This window comes from Triturus cristatus, chromosome 12, assembly GCF_964204655.1.
Source record: "Triturus cristatus chromosome 12, aTriCri1.1, whole genome shotgun sequence".
NCBI classification, from domain to species: domain Eukaryota; kingdom Metazoa; phylum Chordata; class Amphibia; order Caudata; family Salamandridae; genus Triturus; species Triturus cristatus.
Genome location: NC_140595.1, coordinates 723,774,375 through 723,799,610, shown reverse-complemented (window position 1 = coordinate 723,799,610; position 25,236 = coordinate 723,774,375). Strand labels below are relative to the sequence as shown.

General features: G+C 41.3%; 8 non-coding genes across 8 annotated transcripts; all 8 read right to left on the bottom strand.

The window, feature by feature from the left end:
• Positions 1–3,784: 3,784 nt before the first annotated feature.
• On the bottom strand, positions 3,785–3,866 carry TRNAS-AGA (transfer RNA serine (anticodon AGA)). The gene has a single exon. It is a non-coding gene; the product is annotated as a tRNA-Ser (tRNA).
• A 2,561-nt stretch (positions 3,867–6,427) lies between these two features.
• On the bottom strand, positions 6,428–6,499 carry TRNAH-GUG (transfer RNA histidin (anticodon GUG)). Its single transcript has one exon. It is a non-coding gene; the product is annotated as a tRNA-His (tRNA).
• A 1,281-nt stretch (positions 6,500–7,780) lies between these two features.
• Positions 7,781–7,862, bottom strand: TRNAS-AGA (transfer RNA serine (anticodon AGA)). The gene has a single exon. It is a non-coding gene; the product is annotated as a tRNA-Ser (tRNA).
• Positions 7,863–11,785: 3,923 nt separating this feature from the next.
• Positions 11,786–11,867, bottom strand: TRNAS-AGA (transfer RNA serine (anticodon AGA)). The gene has a single exon. It is a non-coding gene; the product is annotated as a tRNA-Ser (tRNA).
• A 3,937-nt stretch (positions 11,868–15,804) lies between these two features.
• On the bottom strand, positions 15,805–15,885 carry TRNAS-AGA (transfer RNA serine (anticodon AGA)). The gene has a single exon. It is a non-coding gene; the product is annotated as a tRNA-Ser (tRNA).
• Positions 15,886–20,490: 4,605 nt separating this feature from the next.
• On the bottom strand, positions 20,491–20,572 carry TRNAS-AGA (transfer RNA serine (anticodon AGA)). Its single transcript has one exon. It is a non-coding gene; the product is annotated as a tRNA-Ser (tRNA).
• Positions 20,573–23,133: 2,561 nt separating this feature from the next.
• TRNAH-GUG (transfer RNA histidin (anticodon GUG)) lies at positions 23,134–23,205 on the bottom strand. The gene has a single exon. It is a non-coding gene; the product is annotated as a tRNA-His (tRNA).
• A 1,281-nt stretch (positions 23,206–24,486) lies between these two features.
• TRNAS-AGA (transfer RNA serine (anticodon AGA)) lies at positions 24,487–24,568 on the bottom strand. The gene has a single exon. It is a non-coding gene; the product is annotated as a tRNA-Ser (tRNA).
• Between the last annotated feature and the right edge of the window lie 668 nt (positions 24,569–25,236).

Below are 25,236 nucleotides of genomic sequence, written 5' to 3'. Positions count from 1 at the left end.
CAACAATAGGTATCAAAATATACTTTCTCAGAGTGAGATGCTTTAGTTAAATACTTTGCAATAGGCAATTGACTTTTGCAGGTCATAGTTACAGTTTATTACAATAGGCAACACAATTTGAATCACAATAATACATTGAGCTCAATGGGAATTTTAAGTTATATGCAATTAATTACTTTCAGGAATTCTTTTCTAAATCCAGGACTGGATCCTAGATTCAGTCCTGGGACAGTTCTTGGAAACAAGTGAGTAAATTTGTTTTAGTTACTGTTGTGATTTTTAAGCAATATTTTGCTATTTTAAAAGTTGACACTTAGAAACTTTTGCTGATCAAATTACCAATGTTATCCTATGGAAGGAAATTCACTTAGCAGGTAAGTGGGGTTATGGTTACTTTTTCTAGGTCAGTGTTGGATCCTAGATCCAGCACTACTGTACCACCTGTAAGCAGTTGAGAAACTACGTTTAAGTTATACAGGCGATCAGGATGATAGAGTCCATCCTATCAAGATGGCCGCAGGGCAGGGCCACCCCAGATGGGGACCGGGTCTCAGGCACAAGCGCGTCAAGTTCCATGTCACTGCAAACAAGGGTCCGGAGGCAGGCAAAATGTGTATCCAGTGTGTGGTCACAGGTAACAGTCGTTCACCCCCTGGGCCAGTGTCTGCGAAAACCGGGAGCAGCCCGCGCAAATCGGGACGAGCCACAGGCCGCGTCCGATCAGTTCACTGGCGAGGGTCCAGGCGATCGCCGATAAACCCCTGGAATCGTCGCCCCGGGTATGCACCCGTCACGCTACTCTCGGTGATAGGAGCGACCACAGCGAGATTCAGGCCAATATTCGCGCCGCTTCGGTATTCCGACTCCACCCGGTCACCAATGGCCGCTGTTGTTGAACTGCCGCCCGGCCATGTTGTCCACTCGAAGTCCCGGTTCCAGGGCTGCACAGGCCGCAAACTTCAAATGAACATTTCTCGGGCGGTACCGCCGCTAGAAGCTTCAGGATCACACGATCGGTTGCCGCTCTCAATCACCAACACGGGCATGTAGCGCAGGCTGAGGATCTCATGCAGGATATCTGTGCGGGATGTGGAGGTTCACGGAGCCGGGAGCCTACGCTGCCGTCCCGGTCGCCATCTTGGCTCCTCCCCTATACAGGCGATTTTTAAGGAATATTTACATGTTTGCAAAATCGACACTTAGAAGAAATTTCACAGAAAAACAGTCAATGGTTTCCTATGGAAGAAAATTCAAGTTACGGGTAAAGTACGTTCTCGTTACTTTTGTAATCCAGTGCTGGGCTCCTAGGCTCAGTACTGGGACATCTATCTAAAACAGGTAAACAATTACGTTTTCACAGTTGGTACGATTTTTAAAGAATATTTGTAAGTTTCAAAAATCGACACTTAGAAAATTTTCAGCAAAAAGCAGGCAATGATATCCCATGGAAGGAAATTCGAGTTACTGGTAAGTACGGTTAAAATTACTTTTCAGGGTCAGTACTGAGCTCCAAGATGCAGCACTGAGGTCTCTCCTGATAACAGGTGAGTAAATCAGAATTCGTTGTTCGGCTGATTTTAGATGAATATTTTAAAGTTCCAAAACTCCACACCACTTAGAAGAATTTCCAAGTGAAACCACTCAATGTTAGCCTATGGAAGAAAAGTGAGTTATCGGCTTTTAGGTAAGTACTCGACTGGCAGAGTTATGGTTCTGGGCATGGACTCAGGGGTCTCCCAGGGGAGTCCCAGCCTACTTGCCAAGCCTTAAACTCCCCTTTTATTACATATAATTTACACCTAAGGTAGGCCCTAGGTAGTTCTAGGTGCATGATGCTATGTAAGTAAAAAATAAGATATGTACTTTGGTGGTTCGCGTGTCCTGTAAGTACCAAACAGTCTATTTCATTTTTCACTACTGTGAGGTCTACCCCTCTCATAGGTTAGCTCTGTGTATTCCCCTATACTTTTTATTTGGTAATTCCATATCGGAGAGGAGTAGCTTTATTTATTTATTGAAAATCCTACTTACTGGTGAGGTTGGATTTAACTTTACTATTTTAGAAATGCCACTTTTAGAGAGTGAACATTTCTCTGCACTTACTGCTCTATTTGCCTGATACCTGGCCCCAATACACGTCTGGATTTGGCTGGGTGACAGCAAAATGTATGCCTTCCCTCTAGAGAGCCACAACACAGGTCACTCAACTGCACCTGGGGGGTGAGCTCCGCTCCCCCTCCACCCCCAATAGGTTCAAGAACGATAATTTATGTAAGTAAATACATTATAGCTGCGAGTTTAAATCATTTGTTGTTAGATGGTTTAAATATTTGAAAGGATCTGTTTATAATAGACATTTTACAAAAACCACTGGTACATTTGCTAATTCTGTAAAATTAACACCCAACTGCCGTCACATTGCCAACCACAATGCCGTGACTCGGATTCGAACCGAGGTTGCTGCGGCCACAAGGCAGAGTACTAACCACTATACGATCACGGCGAGCTACTTGGGCTCAATGATGTACAGTGACATGGAGAATTAATAATTCGGAACACTCAGGGCTGTTCCTGTGATAGGCTGGATGTATTCATTGCTTCCTCATTCCTCATTCAGAGGCTGCGTCTCCTCAGTGGTTGATAGGCTGAAACCGTTTCCTGGCCGCCTGCTTGTGAAATGCCAGGAGTCAAAGATCACACATTACACTTGCTGACCTGTGATGGGACACCAATGCAGAGAAACCCACCTGGCACAGACCTTCTATTCTGTCTATTAGACCTGCATCTTCCCTGCACCTTTCAAGCCATTTGTATGTGAAGCAAGAAAGAGTTAGAGAGTGATCCATCTACACTTTTATAGGGAGGATGTCGCCGTGAGCTCATCCCAGCTAATCACACGAACAGCAGAAAAGCAAGATAAATACACAGTTGAGGGGTGGGCTGCATGGTTATGTTTTTGAGTAAATATTGAAACTGACCTCAGTGGCTCATTAGCAGAGCTGCGGCTAATGACTGGTGCCAAATCATGATGAAGCAAGCACCATGGCTCGTAGGGGACCCACAACACGCTTTTCTTAGCTCACTGAATTAAAGTATAAACTTCCGCCGTGTGTGAGTGGTAAAGGCTTGTTAATATGGTTCCTTTTCCAATTCAAGTCTGAGAACAAGAGGCAGGAACCACGTGGCTTCAGAAGCTCAGGAAAGTAGCCACCAACCACAGAGAAAGAGAGAACTGGCAGTATGAGAGGTGGAGAAAACAGAAGCGGGAGCAAGGAGCTCAAATGAGATTGATGGCGATTAAATAGAGCGCGTAAAGGAACAGTTACACAGCTAAGAAATGGGAAAGACAGACTAGGGAAAAAAACACAGAAAGAGCCTGTAGATGAAATTCTCTTCCTGGGACAGCAGGTTAAGAGAAATTACACATGGGGAGGTTAAGCATGTAACACGGGGGAGAATAAAAAAGAAAATGCAGTTTTATGAAGTGTGTTTGCTAATCCAGCCAGCACTTTTGTTCTATTTCTCTCTTTGCGTCTTTTATTGGTAAAGTAACTTTCAAGTGCATGCGCAGGTATGAATGAGAGAGCAACGGTATAATAATTTGAAGCGTTTACACCAGTGCTAAAGTAGGAATGAGGTGTAGCAAAGACATGAAAGAGGTAGCGATAACAAATATGTGGAGAGGCAATAGTGACACAAAAATAAGCCACCTATTTATAAAACTGAAATGGAAGAAATACTAAAGGTTAACTTCTGAAATTGTAGCCGATAATAAAAAGATTCTCGTTGTTGGCAGGATTCGAACCTGCGCGGGGATACCCCAATGGATTTCTAGTCCATCGCCTTAACCACTCGGCCACAACAACTTGCTGTAAGCTGCCTGCAAATATTTTGTTTGAAAGTTTTGAAGTTTTCCCACATCAAAGTACTGATATTCTGCAATGCGCTTTTTAAAAACAATGTTTTTTTCATCATGCACAGTCTGTCCTAAAAACAAAAATTGCATGAGTATATCTCTGGATCTGTAAAAGGATACGCTTGCATTCAAACTCTCTTGTGGCACTCAATTTTTTGGACCCTGTTGCACTCTGTTTTTGCGCTTCTTTTAGTCTACGACCCATATTACAGAAGTCAAACATCTCTGAGTATTTGGGACTCCTTTGTAAGTGCCTTATCTTTAATCCTTGAAAAGCTCTATAATAAAGGGGTCTGTCAAAGATTGCTTGAATGGAAGATAAAAGAAGGCCCACTTGTCTCACCAAATGCAGTAGAGAAACCTGATGTTTTACTCATGTTATCCTTAGTTCAGTTTTTGTTAGACCTGGCATCCTTAAGGTGGCCTACCAGCAACCTTTTTGCTTTTCACCTCACGTTTTGCTGTATCTTTATGTTGGCCTTAGGACTCTAATCACTTTATCACTACTGTGAGAAAGTGGCTCTGTATATACTGTTCCCAAATAGGTACAGTGTGCACAGAGTCCCCAGTCCTCAGAGGTTTGGCAGAGGCTAAAGTTAGATATAACCTTACTCTCTAGAGTGGTAGCTTGCCGAGCAGTAAGGCAGTATCAGAGTACAGTGTAAAACATTTGTTGTACACACTCAGTCAGCAAATGGTCTCACACACTCAAGAACTGAACTCTAGGCCATTGGTTTGCATAAAAAAGATGTTGTTTTATTTGAGAACCAACAATAGGTATCAAAATATACTTTCTCAGAATGAGATGCTTTAGTTAAATACTTTGCAATAGGCAATTGACTTTTGCAGGTCATAGTTACAGTTTATTACAATAGGCAACACAATTTGAATCACAATAATACATTGAGCTCAATGGGAATTTTAAGTTATATGCAATTAATTACTTTCAGGATTACTTTTCTAAATCCAGGACTGGATCCTAGATTCAGTCCTGGGACAGTTCTTGGAAACAAGTGAGTAAATTCGTTTTAGTTACTGTTGTGATTTTTAAGCAATATTTTGCTATTTTAAAAGTTGACACTTAGAAACTTTTGCTGATCAAATTACCAATGTTATCCTATGGAAGGAAATTCACTTAGCAGGTAAGTGGGGTTATGGTTACTTTTTCTAGGTCAGTGTTGGATCCTAGATCCAGCACTACTGTACCACCTGTAAGCAGTTGAGAAACTACGTTTAAGTTAATCAGGCGATTTTTAAGGAATATTTACATGTTTGCAAAATCGACACTTAGAAGAAATTTCACAGAAAAACAGTCAATGGTTTCCTATGGAAGAAAATTCAAGTTACGGGTAAAGTACGTTCTCGTTACTTTTGTAATCCAGTGCTGGGCTCCTAGGCTCAGTACTGGGACATCTATCTAAAACAGGTAAACAATTACGTTTTCACAGTTGGTACGATTTTTAAAGTATATTTGTAAGTTTCAAAAATCGACACTTAGAAAATTTTCAGCAAAAAGCAGGCAATGATATCCCATGGAAGGAAATTCGAGTTACTGGTAAGTACGGTTAAAATTACTTTTCAGGGTCAGTACTGAGCTCCAAGATGAAGCACTGAGGTCTCTCCTGATAACAGGTGAGTAAATCAGAATTCGTTGTTCGGCTGATTTTAGATGAATATTTTAAAGTTCTAAAACTCCACACCACTTAGAAGAATTTCCAAGTGAAACCACTCAATGTTAGCCTATGGAAGAAAAGTGAGTTATCGGCTTTTAGGTAAGTACTCGACTGGCAGAGTTATGGTTCTGGGCATAGACTCAGGGGTCTCCCAGGAGAGTCCCAGCGTACTTGCCAAGCCTTAAACTCCCCTTTTATTACATATAATTTACACCTAAGGTAGGCCCTAGGTAGTCCTAGGTGCATGATGCTATGTAAGTAAAAAATAAGATATGTACTTTGGTGGTTCGTGTGTCCTGTAAGTACCAAACAGTCTATTTCATTTTTCACTACTGTGAGGTCTACCCCTCTCATAGGTTAGCTCTGTGTATTCCCCTATACTTTTTATTTGGTAATTCCATATCGGAGAGGAGTAGTTTAATTTATTTATTGAAAATCCTACTTACTGGTGAGGTTGGATTTAACTTTACTATTTTAGAAATGCCACTTTTAGAGAGTGAACATTTCTCTGCACCTACTGCTCTATTTGCCTGAAACCTGGCCCCAATACACGTCTGGATTGGGCTGGGTGACAGCAAAATTTGTGCCTTCCCTCTAGAGAGCCACAACACAGGTCACTCAACTGCACCTGGGGGGTGAGCTCCGCTCCCCCTCCACCCCCAATAGGTTCAAGAACGATAATTTATGTAAGTAAATACATTATAGCTACAGCTTATAATCATGCGAGTTTAAATCATTTGTTGTTATATGGTTTAAATATTTGAAAGGATCTGTTTATAATAGACATTTTACAAAAACCACTGGTACATTTGCTAATTCTGTAAAATTAACACCCAACTGCCATGACTCGGATTCGAACCGAGGATGCTGCGGCCACAACGCAGAGTACTAATCACTATACTATCACGGCGAGCTACTTGGGCTCAATGACGTACAGTGACATGGAGAATTTATAATTCGGAACACTCAGGGCTGTTCCTGTGATAGGCTGGATGTATTCATTGCTTCCTCATTCCTCATTCAGAGGCTGCGTCTCCTCAGTGGTTGATAGGCTGAAACCGTTTCCTGGCCGCCTGCTTGTGAAATGCCAGGAGTCAAAGATCACACATTACACTTGCTGACCTGTGATGGGACACCAATGCAGAGAAACCCACCTGGCACAGACCTTCTATTCTGTCTATTAGACCTGCATCTTCCCTGCACCTTTCAAGCCATTTGTATGTGAAGCAAGAAAGAGTTAGAGAGTGATCCATCTACAGTTTTATAGGGAGGATGTCGGCGTGAGCTCATCCCAGCTAATCACACGAACAGCAGAAAAGCAAGATAAATACACAGTTGAGGGGTGGGCTGCATGGTTATGTTTTTGAGTAAATATTGAAACTGACCTCAGTGGCTCATTAGCAGAGCTGCGGCTAATGACTGGTGCCAAATCATGATGAAGCAAGCACCATGGCTCGTAGGGGACCCACAACACGCTTTTCTTAGCTCACTGAATTAAAGTATAAACTTCCGCCGTGTGTGAGTGGTAAAGGCTTGTTAATATGGTTCCTTTTCCAATTCAAGTCTGACAACAAGAGGCAGGAACCACGTGGCTTCGGAAGCTCAGGAAAGTAGCCACCAACCACAGAGAAAGAGAGAACTGGCAGTATGAGAGGTGGAGAAAACAGAAGCGGGAGCAAGGAGCTCAAATAAGATTGATGGCGTTTAAATAGAGCGCGTAAAGGAACAGTTACACAGCTAAGAAATGGGAAAGACAGACTAGGGAAAAAAACACAGAAAGAGCCTGTAGATGAAATTCTCTTCCTGGGACAGCAGGTTAAGAGAAATTACACATGGGGAGGTTAAGCATGTAACACGGGGGAGAATAAAAAAGAAAATGCAGTTTTATGAAGTGTGTTTGCCAATCCAGCCAGCACTTTTGTTCTATTTCTCTCTTTGCGTCTTTTATTGGTAAAGTAACTTTCAAGTGCATGCGCAGGTATGAATGAGAGAGCAACGGTATAATAATTTGAAGCGTTTACACCAGTGCTAAAGTAGGAATGAGGTGTAGCAAAGACATGAAAGAGGTAGCGATAACAAATATGTGGAGAGGCAATAGTGACACAAAAATAAGCCACCTATTTATAAAACTGAAATGGAAGAAATACTAAAGGTTAACTTCTGAAATTGTAGCCGATAATAAAAAGATTCTCGTTGTTGTCAGGATTCGTACCTGCGTGGGGATACCCCAATGGATTTCTAGTCCATCGCCTTAACCACTCGGCCACAACAACTTGCTGTAAGCTGCCTGCAAATATTTTGTTTAAAAGTTTTGAAGTTGTCCCACATCAAAGTACTGATATTCTGCAATGCGCTTTTTAAAAACAATGTTTTTTTCATCATGCACGTTCTGTCCTAAAAACAAAAATTGCATGAGTATATCTCTGGATCTGTAAAAGGATACGCTTGCATTCAAACTCTCTTGTGGCACTCAATTTTTTGGACCCTGTTGCACTCTGTTTTTGCGCTTCTTTTAGTCTACGACCCATATTACAGAAGTCAAACATCTCTGAGTATTTAGGACTCCTTTGTAAGTGCCTTATCTTTAATCCTTGAAAAGCTCTATAATAAAGGGGTCTGTCACAAGATTGCTTGAATGGAAGATAAAAGAAGGCCCACTTGTCTCACCAAATGCAGTAGAGAAACCTGATGTTTTACTCATGTTATCCTTAGTTCAGTTTTTGTTAGACCTGGCATCCTTAAGGTGGCCTACCAGCAACCACTTTGCTTTTCACCTCACGTTTTGCTGTATCTTTATGTTGGCCTTAGGACTCTAATCACTTTATCAATACTGTGAGAAAGTGGCTCTGTATATACTGTTCCCAAATAGGTACAGTGTGCACAGAGTCCCCAGTCCTCAGAGGTTTGGCAGAGGCTAAAGTTAGATATAACCTTACTCTCTAAAGTGGTAGCTTGCCGAGCAGTAAGGCAGTATCAGAGTACAGTGTAAAACATTTGTTGTACACACTCAGTCAGCAAATGGTCTCACACACTCAAGAACTGAACTCTAGGCCATTGGTTTGCATAAAAAAGATGTTGTTTTATTTGAGAACCAACAATAGGTATCAAAATATACTTTCTCAGAATGAGATGCTTTAGTTAAAGACTTTGCAATAGGCAATTGACTTTTGCAGGTCATAGTTACAGTTTATTACAATAGGCAACACAATTTGAATCACAATAATACATTGAGCTCAATGGGAATTTTAAGTTATATGCAATTAATTACTTTCAGGATTACTTTTCTAAATCCAGGACTGGATCCTAGATTCAGTCCTGGGACAGTTCTTGGAAACAAGTGAGTAAATTCGTTTTAGTTACTGTTGTGATTTTTAAGCAATATTTTGCTATTTTAAAAGTTGACACTTAGAAACTTTTGCTGATCAAATTACCAATGTTATCCTATGGAAGGAAATTCACTTAGCAGGTAAGTGGGGTTATGGTTACTTTTTCTAGGTCAGTGTTGGATCCTAGATCCAGCACTACTGTACCACCTGTAAGCAGTTGAGAATCTACGTTTAAGTTATACAAGCGATTTTTAAGGAATATTTACATGTTTGCAAAATCGACACTTAGAAGAAATTTCACTGAAAAACAGTCAATGGTTTCCTATGGAAGAAAATTCAAGTTACGGGTAAAGTACGTTCTCGTTACTTTTGTAATCCAGTGCTGGGCTCCTAGGCTCAGTACTGGGACATCTATCTAAAACAGGTAAACAATTACGTTTTCACAGTTGGTACGCTTTTTAAAGAATATTTGTAAGTTTCAAAAATCGACACTTAGAAAATTTTCAGCAAAAAGCAGGCAATGATATCCCATGGAAGGAAATTCGAGTTACTGGTAAGTACGGTTAAAATTACTTTTCAGGGTCAGTAATGAGCTCCAAGATGCAGCACTGAGGTCTCTCCTGATAACAGGTGAGTAAATCAGAATTCGTTGTTCGGCTGATTTTAGATGAATATTTTAAAGTTCCAAAACTCCACACCACTTAGAAGAATTTCCAAGTGAAACCACTCAATGTTAGCCTATGGAAGAAAAGTGAGTTATCGGCTTTTAGGTAAGTACTCGACTGGCAGAGTTATGGTTCTGGGCATGGACTCAGGGGTCTCCCAGGGGAGTCCCAGCCTACTTGCCAAGCCTTAAACTCCCCTTTTATTACATATAATTTACACCTAAGGTAGGCCCTAGGTAGTTCTAGGTGCATGATGCTATGTAAGTAAAAAATAAGATATGTACTTTGGTGGTTCGCGTGTCCTGTAAGTACCAAACAGTCTATTTCATTTTTCACTACTGTGAGGTCTACCCCTCTCATAGGTTAGCTCTGTGTATTCCCCTATACTTTTTATTTGGTAATTCCATATCGGAGAGGAGTAGCTTTATTTATTTATTGAAAATCCTACTTACTGGTGAGGTTGGATTTAACTTTACTATTTTAGAAATGCCACTTTTAGAGAGTGAACATTTCTCTGCACTTACTGCTCTATTTGCCTGATACCTGGCCCCAATACACGTCTGGATTTGGCTGGGTGACAGCAAAATTTATGCCTTCCCTCTAGAGAGCCACAACACAGGTCACTCAACTGCACCTGGGGGGTGAGCTCCGCTCCCCCTCCACCCCCAATAGGTTCAAGAACGATAATTTATGTAAGTAAATACATTATAGCTGCGAGTTTAAATCATTTGTTGTTAGATGGTTTAAATATTTGAAAGGATCTGTTTATAATAGACATTTTACAAAAACCACTGGTACATTTGCTAATTCTGTAAAATTAACACCCAACTGCCGTCACATTGCCAACCACAATGCCGTGACTCGGATTCGAACCGAGGTTGCTGCGGCCACAAGGCAGAGTACTAACCACTATACGATCATGGCGAGCTACTTGGGCTCAATGATGTACAGTGACATGGAGAATTAATAATTCGGAACACTCAGGGCTGTTCCTGTGATAGGCTGGATGTATTCATTGCTTCCTCATTCATCATTCAGAGGCTGCGTCTCCTCAGTGGTTGATAGGCTGAAACCGTTTCCTGGCCGCCTGCTTGTGAAATGCCAGGAGTCAAAGATCACACATTACACTTGCTGACCTGTGATGGGACACCAATGCAGAGAAACCCACCTGGCACAGACCTTCTATTCTGTCTATTAGACCTGCATCTTCCCTGCACCTTTCAAGCCATTTGTATGTGAAGCAAGAAAGAGTTAGAGAGTGATCCATCTACACTTTTATAGGGAGGATGTCGCCGTGAGCTCATCCCAGCTAATCACACGAACAGCAGAAAAGCAAGATAAATACACAGTTGAGGGGTGGGCTGCATGGTTATGTTTTTGAGTAAATATTGAAACTGACCTCAGTGGCTCATTAGCAGAGCTGCGGCTAATGACTGGTGCCAAATCATGATGAAGCAAGCACCATGGCTCGTAGGGGACCCACAACACGCTTTTCTTAGCTCACTGAATTAAAGTATAAACTTCCGCCGTGTGTGAGTGGTAAAGGCTTGTTAATATGGTTCCTTTTCCAATTCAAGTCTGAGAACAAGAGGCAGGAACCACGTGGCTTCAGAAGCTCAGGAAAGTAGCCACCAACCACAGAGAAAGAGAGAACTGGCAGTATGAGAGGTGGAGAAAACAGAAGCGGGAGCAAGGAGCTCAAATGAGATTGATGGCGTTTAAATAGAGCGCGTAAAGGAACAGTTAAACAGCTAAGAAATGGGAAAGACAGACTAGGGAAAAAAACACAGAAAGAGCCTGTAGATGAAATTCTCTTCCTGGGACAGCAGGTTAAGAGAAATTACACATGGGGAGGTTAAGCATGTAACACGGGGGAGAATAAAAAAGAAAATGCAGTTTTATGAAGTGTGTTTGCTAATCCAGCCAGCACTTTTGTTCTATTTCTCTCTTTGCGTCTTTTATTGGTAAAGTAACTTTCAAGTGCATGCGCAGGTATGAATGAGAGAGCAACGGTATAATAATTTGAAGCGTTTACACCAGTGCTAAAGTAGGAATGAGGTGTAGCAAAGACATGAAAGAGGTAGCGATAACAAATATGTGGAGAGGCAATAGTGACACAAAAATAAGCCACCTATTTATAAAACTGAAATGGAAGAAATACTAAAGGTTAACTTCTGAAATTGTAGCCGATAATAAAAAGATTCTCGTTGTTGGCAGGATTCGAACCTGCGCTGGGATACCCCAATGGATTTCTAGTCCATCGCCTTAACCACTCGGCCACAACAACTTGCTGTAAGCTGCCTACAAATATTTTGTTTGAAAGTTTTGAAGTTTTCCCACATCAAAGTACTAATATTCTGCAATGCGCTTTTTAAAAACAATGTTTTTTTCATCATGCACGTTCTGTCCTAAAAATAAAAATTGCATGAGTATATCTCTGGATCTGTAAAAGGATACGCTTGCATTCAAACTCTCTTGTGGCACTCAAGTTTTTTGGACCCTGTTGCACTCTGTTTTTGCGCTGCTTTTAGTCTACGACCCATATTACAGAAGTCAACCATCTCTGAGTATTTGGGACTCCTTTGTAAGTGCCTTATCTTTAATCCTTGAAAAGCTCTATAATAAAGGGGTCTGTCAAAGATTGCTTGAATGGAAGATGAAAGAAGGCCCACTTGTCTCACCAAATGCAGTAGAGAAACCTGATGTTTTACTCATGTTATCCTTAGTTCAGTTTTTGTTAGACCTGGCATCCTTAAGGTGGCCTACCAGCAACCTTTTTGCTTTTCACCTCACGTTTTGCTGTATCTTTATGTTGGCCGTAGGACTCTAATCACTTTATCACTACTGTGAGAAAGTGGCTCTGTATATACTGTTCCCAAATAGGTACAGTGTGCACAGAGTCCCCAGTCCCCAGAGGTTTGGCAGAGGCTAAAGTTAGATATAACCTTACTCTCTAAAGTGGTAGCTTGCCGAGCAGTAAGGCAGTATCAGAGTACAGTGTAAAACATTTGTTGTACACACTCAGTCAGCAAATGGTCTCACACACTCAAGAACTGAACACTAGGCCATTGGTTTGCATAAAAAAGATATTGTTGTTTTATTTGAGAACCAACAATAGGTATCAAAATATACTTTCTCAGAGTGAGATGCTTTAGTTAAATACTTTGCAATAGGCAATTGACTTTTGCAGGTCATAGTTACAGTTTATTACAATAGGCAACACAATTTGAATCACAATAATACATTGAGCTCAATGGGAATTTTAAGTTATATGCAATTAATTACTTTCAGGATTACTTTTCTAAATCCAGGACTGGATCCTAGATTCAGTCCTGGGACAGTTCTTGGAAACAAGTGAGTAAATTCGTTTTAGTTACTGTTGTGATTTTTAAGCAATATTTTGCTATTTTAAAAGTTGACACTTAGAAACTTTTGCTGATCAAATTACCAATGTTATCCTATGGAAGGAAATTCACTTAGCAGGTAAGTGGGGTTATGGTTACTTTTTCTAGGTCAGTGTTGGATCCTAGATCCAGCACTACTGTACCACCTGTAAGCAGTTGAGAAACTACGTTTAAGTTATACAGGCGATTTTTAAGGAATATTTACATGTTTGCAAAATCGACAGAAGAAATTTCACAGAAAAACAGTCAATGGTTTCCTATGGAAGAAAATTCAAGTTACGGGTAAAGTACGTTCTCGTTACTTTTGTAATCCAGTGCTGGGCTCCTAGGCTCAGTACTGGGACATCTATCTAAAACAGGTAAACAATTACGTTTTCACAGTTGGTACGATTTTTAAAGAATATTTGTAAGTTTCAAAAATCGACACTTAGAAAATTTTCAGCAAAAAGCAGGCAATGATATCCCATGGAAGGAAATTCGAGTTACTGGTAAGTACGGTTAAAATTACTTTTCAGGGTCAGTACTGAGCTCCAAGATGCAGCACTGAGGTCTCTCCTGATAACAGGTGAGTAAATCAGACGTCGTTGTTCGGCTGATTTTAGATGAATATTTTAAAGTTCCAAAACTCCACACCACTTAGAAGAATTTCCAAGTGAAACCACTCAATGTTAGCCTATGGAAGAAAAGTGAGTTATCGGCTTTTAGGTAAGTACTCGACTGGCAGAGTTATGGTTCTGGGCATGGACTCAGGGGTCTCCCAGGGGAGTCCCAGCCTACTTGCCAAGCCTTAAACTCCCCTTTTATTACATATAATTTACACCTAAGGTAGGCCCTAGGTAGTTCTAGGTGCATGATGCTATGTAAGTAAAAAATAAGATATGTACTTTGGTGGTTCGCGTGTCCTGTAAGTACCAAACAGTCTATTTCATTTTTCACTACTGTGAGGTCTACCCCTCTCATAGGTTAGCTCTGTGTATTCCCCTATACTTTTTATTTGGTAATTCCATATCGGAGAGGAGTAGCTTTATTTATTTATTGAAAATCCTACTTACTGGTGAGGTTGGATTTAACTTTACTATTTTAGAAATGCCTCTTTTAGAGAGTGAACATTTCTCTGCACTTACTGCTCTATTTGCCTGATACCTGGCCCCAATACACGTTTGGATTGGGCTGGGTGACAGCAAAATTTGTGCCTTCCCTCTAGAGAGCCACAACACAGGTCACTCAACTGCACCTGGGGGGTGAGCTCCGCTCCCCCTCCACCCCCAATAGGTTCAAGAACGATAATTTATGTAAGTAAATACATTATAGCTACAGCTTATAATCATGCGAGTTTAAATCATTTGTTGTTAGATGGTTTAAATATTTGAAAGGATCTGTTTATAATAGACATTTTACAAAAACCACTGGTACATTTGCTAATTCTGTAAAAGTAACACCCAACTGCCGTCACATTGCCAACCACAATGCCGTGACTCGGATTCGAACCAAGGTTGCTGCGGCCACAAGGCAGAGTACTAACCACTATACGATCACGGCGAGCTACTTGGGCTCAATGATGTACAGTGACATGGAGAATTAATAATTCGGAACACTCAGGGCTGTTCCTGTGATAGGCTGGATGTATTCATTGCTTCCTCATTCCTCATTCAGAGGCTGCGTCTCCTCAGTGGTTGATAGGCTGAAACCGTTTCCTGGCCGCCTGCTTGTGAAATGCCAGGAGTCAAAGATCACACATTACACTTGCTGACCTGTGATGGGACGCCAATGCAGAGAAACCGATCTGGCACAGACCTTCTATTCTGTCTATTAGACCTGCATCTTCCCTGCACCTTTCAAGCCATTTGTATGTGAAGCAAGAAAGAGTTAGAGAGTGATCCATCTACACTTTTATAGGGAGGATGTCGCCGTGAGCTCATCCCAGCTAATCACACGAACAGCAGAAAAGCAAGATAAATACACAGTTGAGGGGTGGGCTGCATGGTTATGTTTTTGAGTAAATATTGAAACTGACCTCAGTGGCTCATTAGCAGAGCTGCGGCTAATGACTGGTGCCAAATCATGATGAAGCAAGCACCATGGCTCGTAGGGGACCCACAACACGCTTTTCTTAGCTCACTGAATTAAAGTATAAACTTCCGCCGTGTGTGAGTGGTAAAGGCTTGTTAATATGGTTCCTTTTCCAATTCAAGTCTGAGAACAAGAGGCAGGAACCACGTGGCTTCGGAAGCTCAGGAAAGTAGCCACCAACCACAGAGAAAGAGAGAACTGGCAGTATCAGAGGTGGAGAAAACAGAAGCGGGAGCAAGGAGCTCAAATGAGATTGATGGCGTTTAAATAGAGCGCGTAAAGGAACAGTTACACAGCTAAGAAATGGGAAAGACAGACTAGGGAAAAAAACACAGAAAGAGCCTGTAGATGAAATTCTCTTCCTGGGACAGCAGGTTAAGAGAAATTACACATGGGGAGGTTAAGCATGTAACACGGGGGAGAATAAAAAAGAAAATGCAGTTTTATGAAGTGTGTTTGCTAATCCAGCCAGCACTTTTGTTCTATTTCTCTCTTTGCGTCTTTTATTGGTAAACTAACTTTCAAGTGCATGCGCAGGTATGAATGAGAGAGCAACGGTATAATAATTTGAAGCGTTTACACCAGTGCTAAAGTAGGAATGAGGTGTAGCAAAGACATGAAAGAGGTAGCGATAACAAATATGTGGAGAGGCAATAGTGACACAAAAATAAGCCACCTATTTATAAAACTGAAATGGAAGAAATACTAAAGGTTAACTTCTGAAATTGTAGCCGATAATAAAAAGATTCTCGTTGTTGGCAGGATTCGACCCTGCACGGGGATACCCCAATGGATTTCTAGTCCATCGCCTTAACCACTCGCCACAACAACTTGCTGTAAGCTGCCTACAAATATTTTGTTTGAAAGTTTTGAAGTTTTCCCACATCAAAGTACTAATATTCTGCAATGCGCTTTTTAAAAACAATGTTTTTTTCATCATGCACGTTCTGTCCTAAAAATAAAAATTGCATGAGTATATCTCTGGATCTGTAAAAGGATACGCTTGCATTCAAACTCTCTTGTGGCACTCAAGTTTTTTGGACCCTGTTGCATCTGTTTTTGTGCTGCTTTTAGTCTACGACCCATATTACAGAAGTCAACCATCTCTGAGTATTTGGGACTCCTTTGTAAGTGCCTTATCTTTAATCCTTGAAAAGCTCTATAATAAAGGGGTCTGTCAAAGATTGCTTGAATGGAAGATAAAAGAAGGCCCACTTGTCTCACCAAATGCAGTAGAGAAACCTGATGTTTTACTCATGTTATCCTTAGTTCAGTTTTTGTTAGACCTGGCATCCTTAAGGTGGCCTACCAGCAACCTTTTTGCTTTTCACCTCACGTTTTGCTGTATCTTTATGTTGGCCGTAGGACTCTAATCACTTTATCACTACTGTGAGAAAGTGGCTCTGTATATACTGTTCCCAAATAGGTACAGTGTGCACAGAGTCCCCAGTCCCCAGAGGTTTGGCAGAGGCTAAAGTTAGATATAACCTTACTCTCTAAAGTGGTAGCTTGCCGAGCAGTAAGGCAGTATCAGAGTACAGTGTAAAACATTTGTTGTACACACTCAGTCAGCAAATGGTCTCACACACTCAAGAACTGAACACTAGGCCATTGGTTTGCATAAAAAAGATATTGTTGTTTTATTTGAGAACCAACAATAGGTATCAAAATATACTTTCTCAGAGTGAGATGCTTTAGTTAAATACTTTGCAATAGGCAATTGACTTTTGCAGGTCATAGTTACAGTTTATTACAATAGGCAACACAATTTGAATCACAATAATACATTGAGCTCAATGGGAATTTTAAGTTATATGCAATTAATTACTTTCAGGAATTCTTTTCTAAATCCAGGACTGGATCCTAGATTCAGTCCTGGGACAGTTCTTGGAAACAAGTGAGTAAATTTGTTTTAGTTACTGTTGTGATTTTTAAGCAATATTTTGCTATTTTAAAAGTTGACACTTAGAAACTTTTGCTGATCAAATTACCAATGTTATCCTATGGAAGGAAATTCACTTAGCAGGTAAGTGGGGTTATGGTTACTTTTTCTAGGTCAGTGTTGGATCCTAGATCCAGCACTACTGTACCACCTGTAAGCAGTTGAGAAACTACGTTTAAGTTATACAGGCGATCAGGATGATAGAGTCCATCCTATCAAGATGGCCGCAGGGCAGGGCCACCCCAGATGGGGACCGGGTCTCAGGCACAAGCGCGTCAAGTTCCATGTCACTGCAAACAAGGGTCCGGAGGCAGGCAAAATGTGTATCCAGTGTGTGGTCACAGGTAACAGTCGTTCACCCCCTGGGCCAGTGTCTGCGAAAACCGGGAGCAGCCCGCGCAAATCGGGACGAGCCACAGGCCGCGTCCGATCAGTTCACTGGCGAGGGTCCAGGCGATCGCCGATAAACCCCTGGAATCGTCGCCCCGGGTATGCACCCGTCACGCTACTCTCGGTGATAGGAGCGACCACAGCGAGATTCAGGCCAATATTCGCGCCGCTTCGGTATTCCGACTCCACCCGGTCACCAATGGCCGCTGTTGTTGAACTGCCGCCCGGCCATGTTGTCCACTCGAAGTCCCGGTTCCAGGGCTGCACAGGCCGCAAACTTCAAATGAACATTTCTCGGGCGGTACCGCCGCTAGAAGCTTCAGGATCACACGATCGGTTGCCGCTCTCAATCACCAACACGGGCATGTAGCGCAGGCTGAGGATCTCATGCAGGATATCTGTGCGGGATGTGGAGGTTCACGGAGCCGGGAGCCTACGCTGCCGTCCCGGTCGCCATCTTGGCTCCTCCCCTATACAGGCGATTTTTAAGGAATATTTACATGTTTGCAAAATCGACACTTAGAAGAAATTTCACAGAAAAACAGTCAATGGTTTCCTATGGAAGAAAATTCAAGTTACGGGTAAAGTACGTTCTCGTTACTTTTGTAATCCAGTGCTGGGCTCCTAGGCTCAGTACTGGGACATCTATCTAAAACAGGTAAACAATTACGTTTTCACAGTTGGTACGATTTTTAAAGAATATTTGTAAGTTTCAAAAATCGACACTTAGAAAATTTTCAGCAAAAAGCAGGCAATGATATCCCATGGAAGGAAATTCGAGTTACTGGTAAGTACGGTTAAAATTACTTTTCAGGGTCAGTACTGAGCTCCAAGATGCAGCACTGAGGTCTCTCCTGATAACAGGTGAGTAAATCAGAATTCGTTGTTCGGCTGATTTTAGATGAATATTTTAAAGTTCCAAAACTCCACACCACTTAGAAGAATTTCCAAGTGAAACCACTCAATGTTAGCCTATGGAAGAAAAGTGAGTTATCGGCTTTTAGGTAAGTACTCGACTGGCAGAGTTATGGTTCTGGGCATGGACTCAGGGGTCTCCCAGGGGAGTCCCAGCCTACTTGCCAAGCCTTAAACTCCCCTTTTATTACATATAATTTACACCTAAGGTAGGCCCTAGGTAGTTCTAGGTGCATGATGCTATGTAAGTAAAAAATAAGATATGTACTTTGGTGGTTCGCGTGTCCTGTAAGTACCAAACAGTCTATTTCATTTTTCACTACTGTGAGGTCTACCCCTCTCATAGGTTAGCTCTGTGTATTCCCCTATACTTTTTATTTGGTAATTCCATATCGGAGAGGAGTAGCTTTATTTATTTATTGAAAATCCTACTTACTGGTGAGGTTGGATTTAACTTTACTATTTTAGAAATGCCACTTTTAGAGAGTGAACATTTCTCTGCACTTACTGCTCTATTTGCCTGATACCTGGCCCCAATACACGTCTGGATTTGGCTGGGTGACAGCAAAATGTATGCCTTCCCTCTAGAGAGCCACAACACAGGTCACTCAACTGCACCTGGGGGGTGAGCTCCGCTCCCCCTCCACCCCCAATAGGTTCAAGAACGATAATTTATGTAAGTAAATACATTATAGCTGCGAGTTTAAATCATTTGTTGTTAGATGGTTTAAATATTTGAAAGGATCTGTTTATAATAGACATTTTACAAAAACCACTGGTACATTTGCTAATTCTGTAAAATTAACACCCAACTGCCGTCACATTGCCAACCACAATGCCGTGACTCGGATTCGAACCGAGGTTGCTGCGGCCACAAGGCAGAGTACTAACCACTATACGATCACGGCGAGCTACTTGGGCTCAATGATGTACAGTGACATGGAGAATTAATAATTCGGAACACTCAGGGCTGTTCCTGTGATAGGCTGGATGTATTCATTGCTTCCTCATTCCTCATTCAGAGGCTGCGTCTCCTCAGTGGTTGATAGGCTGAAACCGTTTCCTGGCCGCCTGCTTGTGAAATGCCAGGAGTCAAAGATCACACATTACACTTGCTGACCTGTGATGGGACACCAATGCAGAGAAACCCACCTGGCACAGACCTTCTATTCTGTCTATTAGACCTGCATCTTCCCTGCACCTTTCAAGCCATTTGTATGTGAAGCAAGAAAGAGTTAGAGAGTGATCCATCTACACTTTTATAGGGAGGATGTCGCCGTGAGCTCATCCCAGCTAATCACACGAACAGCAGAAAAGCAAGATAAATACACAGTTGAGGGGTGGGCTGCATGGTTATGTTTTTGAGTAAATATTGAAACTGACCTCAGTGGCTCATTAGCAGAGCTGCGGCTAATGACTGGTGCCAAATCATGATGAAGCAAGCACCATGGCTCGTAGGGGACCCACAACACGCTTTTCTTAGCTCACTGAATTAAAGTATAAACTTCCGCCGTGTGTGAGTGGTAAAGGCTTGTTAATATGGTTCCTTTTCCAATTCAAGTCTGAGAACAAGAGGCAGGAACCACGTGGCTTCAGAAGCTCAGGAAAGTAGCCACCAACCACAGAGAAAGAGAGAACTGGCAGTATGAGAGGTGGAGAAAACAGAAGCGGGAGCAAGGAGCTCAAATGAGATTGATGGCGATTAAATAGAGCGCGTAAAGGAACAGTTACACAGCTAAGAAATGGGAAAGACAGACTAGGGAAAAAAACACAGAAAGAGCCTGTAGATGAAATTCTCTTCCTGGGACAGCAGGTTAAGAGAAATTACACATGGGGAGGTTAAGCATGTAACACGGGGGAGAATAAAAAAGAAAATGCAGTTTTATGAAGTGTGTTTGCTAATCCAGCCAGCACTTTTGTTCTATTTCTCTCTTTGCGTCTTTTATTGGTAAAGTAACTTTCAAGTGCATGCGCAGGTATGAATGAGAGAGCAACGGTATAATAATTTGAAGCGTTTACACCAGTGCTAAAGTAGGAATGAGGTGTAGCAAAGACATGAAAGAGGTAGCGATAACAAATATGTGGAGAGGCAATAGTGACACAAAAATAAGCCACCTATTTATAAAACTGAAATGGAAGAAATACTAAAGGTTAACTTCTGAAATTGTAGCCGATAATAAAAAGATTCTCGTTGTTGGCAGGATTCGAACCTGCGCGGGGATACCCCAATGGATTTCTAGTCCATCGCCTTAACCACTCGGCCACAACAACTTGCTGTAAGCTGCCTGCAAATATTTTGTTTGAAAGTTTTGAAGTTTTCCCACATCAAAGTACTGATATTCTGCAATGCGCTTTTTAAAAACAATGTTTTTTTCATCATGCACAGTCTGTCCTAAAAACAAAAATTGCATGAGTATATCTCTGGATCTGTAAAAGGATACGCTTGCATTCAAACTCTCTTGTGGCACTCAATTTTTTGGACCCTGTTGCACTCTGTTTTTGCGCTTCTTTTAGTCTACGACCCATATTACAGAAGTCAAACATCTCTGAGTATTTGGGACTCCTTTGTAAGTGCCTTATCTTTAATCCTTGAAAAGCTCTATAATAAAGGGGTCTGTCAAAGATTGCTTGAATGGAAGATAAAAGAAGGCCCACTTGTCTCACCAAATGCAGTAGAGAAACCTGATGTTTTACTCATGTTATCCTTAGTTCAGTTTTTGTTAGACCTGGCATCCTTAAGGTGGCCTACCAGCAACCTTTTTGCTTTTCACCTCACGTTTTGCTGTATCTTTATGTTGGCCTTAGGACTCTAATCACTTTATCACTACTGTGAGAAAGTGGCTCTGTATATACTGTTCCCAAATAGGTACAGTGTGCACAGAGTCCCCAGTCCTCAGAGGTTTGGCAGAGGCTAAAGTTAGATATAACCTTACTCTCTAGAGTGGTAGCTTGCCGAGCAGTAAGGCAGTATCAGAGTACAGTGTAAAACATTTGTTGTACACACTCAGTCAGCAAATGGTCTCACACACTCAAGAACTGAACTCTAGGCCATTGGTTTGCATAAAAAAGATGTTGTTTTATTTGAGAACCAACAATAGGTATCAAAATATACTTTCTCAGAATGAGATGCTTTAGTTAAATACTTTGCAATAGGCAATTGACTTTTGCAGGTCATAGTTACAGTTTATTACAATAGGCAACACAATTTGAATCACAATAATACATTGAGCTCAATGGGAATTTTAAGTTATATGCAATTAATTACTTTCAGGATTACTTTTCTAAATCCAGGACTGGATCCTAGATTCAGTCCTGGGACAGTTCTTGGAAACAAGTGAGTAAATTCGTTTTAGTTACTGTTGTGATTTTTAAGCAATATTTTGCTATTTTAAAAGTTGACACTTAGAAACTTTTGCTGATCAAATTACCAATGTTATCCTATGGAAGGAAATTCACTTAGCAGGTAAGTGGGGTTATGGTTACTTTTTCTAGGTCAGTGTTGGATCCTAGATCCAGCACTACTGTACCACCTGTAAGCAGTTGAGAAACTACGTTTAAGTTAATCAGGCGATTTTTAAGGAATATTTACATGTTTGCAAAATCGACACTTAGAAGAAATTTCACAGAAAAACAGTCAATGGTTTCCTATGGAAGAAAATTCAAGTTACGGGTAAAGTACGTTCTCGTTACTTTTGTAATCCAGTGCTGGGCTCCTAGGCTCAGTACTGGGACATCTATCTAAAACAGGTAAACAATTACGTTTTCACAGTTGGTACGATTTTTAAAGTATATTTGTAAGTTTCAAAAATCGACACTTAGAAAATTTTCAGCAAAAAGCAGGCAATGATATCCCATGGAAGGAAATTCGAGTTACTGGTAAGTACGGTTAAAATTACTTTTCAGGGTCAGTACTGAGCTCCAAGATGAAGCACTGAGGTCTCTCCTGATAACAGGTGAGTAAATCAGAATTCGTTGTTCGGCTGATTTTAGATGAATATTTTAAAGTTCTAAAACTCCACACCACTTAGAAGAATTTCCAAGTGAAACCACTCAATGTTAGCCTATGGAAGAAAAGTGAGTTATCGGCTTTTAGGTAAGTACTCGACTGGCAGAGTTATGGTTCTGGGCATAGACTCAGGGGTCTCCCAGGAGAGTCCCAGCGTACTTGCCAAGCCTTAAACTCCCCTTTTATTACATATAATTTACACCTAAGGTAGGCCCTAGGTAGTCCTAGGTGCATGATGCTATGTAAGTAAAAAATAAGATATGTACTTTGGTGGTTCGTGTGTCCTGTAAGTACCAAACAGTCTATTTCATTTTTCACTACTGTGAGGTCTACCCCTCTCATAGGTTAGCTCTGTGTATTCCCCTATACTTTTTATTTGGTAATTCCATATCGGAGAGGAGTAGTTTAATTTATTTATTGAAAATCCTACTTACTGGTGAGGTTGGATTTAACTTTACTATTTTAGAAATGCCACTTTTAGAGAGTGAACATTTCTCTGCACCTACTGCTCTATTTGCCTGAAACCTGGCCCCAATACACGTCTGGATTGGGCTGGGTGACAGCAAAATTTGTGCCTTCCCTCTAGAGAGCCACAACACAGGTCACTCAACTGCACCTGGGGGGTGAGCTCCGCTCCCCCTCCACCCCCAATAGGTTCAAGAACGATAATTTATGTAAGTAAATACATTATAGCTACAGCTTATAATCATGCGAGTTTAAATCATTTGTTGTTATATGGTTTAAATATTTGAAAGGATCTGTTTATAATAGACATTTTACAAAAACCACTGGTACATTTGCTAATTCTGTAAAATTAACACCCAACTGCCATGACTCGGATTCGAACCGAGGATGCTGCGGCCACAACGCAGAGTACTAATCACTATACTATCACGGCGAGCTACTTGGGCTCAATGACGTACAGTGACATGGAGAATTTATAATTCGGAACACTCAGGGCTGTTCCTGTGATAGGCTGGATGTATTCATTGCTTCCTCATTCCTCATTCAGAGGCTGCGTCTCCTCAGTGGTTGATAGGCTGAAACCGTTTCCTGGCCGCCTGCTTGTGAAATGCCAGGAGTCAAAGATCACACATTACACTTGCTGACCTGTGATGGGACACCAATGCAGAGAAACCCACCTGGCACAGACCTTCTATTCTGTCTATTAGACCTGCATCTTCCCTGCACCTTTCAAGCCATTTGTATGTGAAGCAAGAAAGAGTTAGAGAGTGATCCATCTACAGTTTTATAGGGAGGATGTCGGCGTGAGCTCATCCCAGCTAATCACACGAACAGCAGAAAAGCAAGATAAATACACAGTTGAGGGGTGGGCTGCATGGTTATGTTTTTGAGTAAATATTGAAACTGACCTCAGTGGCTCATTAGCAGAGCTGCGGCTAATGACTGGTGCCAAATCATGATGAAGCAAGCACCATGGCTCGTAGGGGACCCACAACACGCTTTTCTTAGCTCACTGAATTAAAGTATAAACTTCCGCCGTGTGTGAGTGGTAAAGGCTTGTTAATATGGTTCCTTTTCCAATTCAAGTCTGACAACAAGAGGCAGGAACCACGTGGCTTCGGAAGCTCAGGAAAGTAGCCACCAACCACAGAGAAAGAGAGAACTGGCAGTATGAGAGGTGGAGAAAACAGAAGCGGGAGCAAGGAGCTCAAATAAGATTGATGGCGTTTAAATAGAGCGCGTAAAGGAACAGTTACACAGCTAAGAAATGGGAAAGACAGACTAGGGAAAAAAACACAGAAAGAGCCTGTAGATGAAATTCTCTTCCTGGGACAGCAGGTTAAGAGAAATTACACATGGGGAGGTTAAGCATGTAACACGGGGGAGAATAAAAAAGAAAATGCAGTTTTATGAAGTGTGTTTGCCAATCCAGCCAGCACTTTTGTTCTATTTCTCTCTTTGCGTCTTTTATTGGTAAAGTAACTTTCAAGTGCATGCGCAGGTATGAATGAGAGAGCAACGGTATAATAATTTGAAGCGTTTACACCAGTGCTAAAGTAGGAATGAGGTGTAGCAAAGACATGAAAGAGGTAGCGATAACAAATATGTGGAGAGGCAATAGTGACACAAAAATAAGCCACCTATTTATAAAACTGAAATGGAAGAAATACTAAAGGTTAACTTCTGAAATTGTAGCCGATAATAAAAAGATTCTCGTTGTTGTCAGGATTCGTACCTGCGTGGGGATACCCCAATGGATTTCTAGTCCATCGCCTTAACCACTCGGCCACAACAACTTGCTGTAAGCTGCCTGCAAATATTTTGTTTAAAAGTTTTGAAGTTGTCCCACATCAAAGTACTGATATTCTGCAATGCGCTTTTTAAAAACAATGTTTTTTTCATCATGCACGTTCTGTCCTAAAAACAAAAATTGCATGAGTATATCTCTGGATCTGTAAAAGGATACGCTTGCATTCAAACTCTCTTGTGGCACTCAATTTTTTGGACCCTGTTGCACTCTGTTTTTGCGCTTCTTTTAGTCTACGACCCATATTACAGAAGTCAAACATCTCTGAGTATTTAGGACTCCTTTGTAAGTGCCTTATCTTTAATCCTTGAAAAGCTCTATAATAAAGGGGTCTGTCACAAGATTGCTTGAATGGAAGATAAAAGAAGGCCCACTTGTCTCACCAAATGCAGTAGAGAAACCTGATGTTTTACTCATGTTATCCTTAGTTCAGTTTTTGTTAGACCTGGCATCCTTAAGGTGGCCTACCAGCAACCACTTTGCTTTTCACCTCACGTTTTGCTGTATCTTTATGTTGGCCTTAGGACTCTAATCACTTTATCAATACTGTGAGAAAGTGGCTCTGTATATACTGTTCCCAAATAGGTACAGTGTGCACAGAGTCCCCAGTCCTCAGAGGTTTGGCAGAGGCTAAAGTTAGATATAACCTTACTCTCT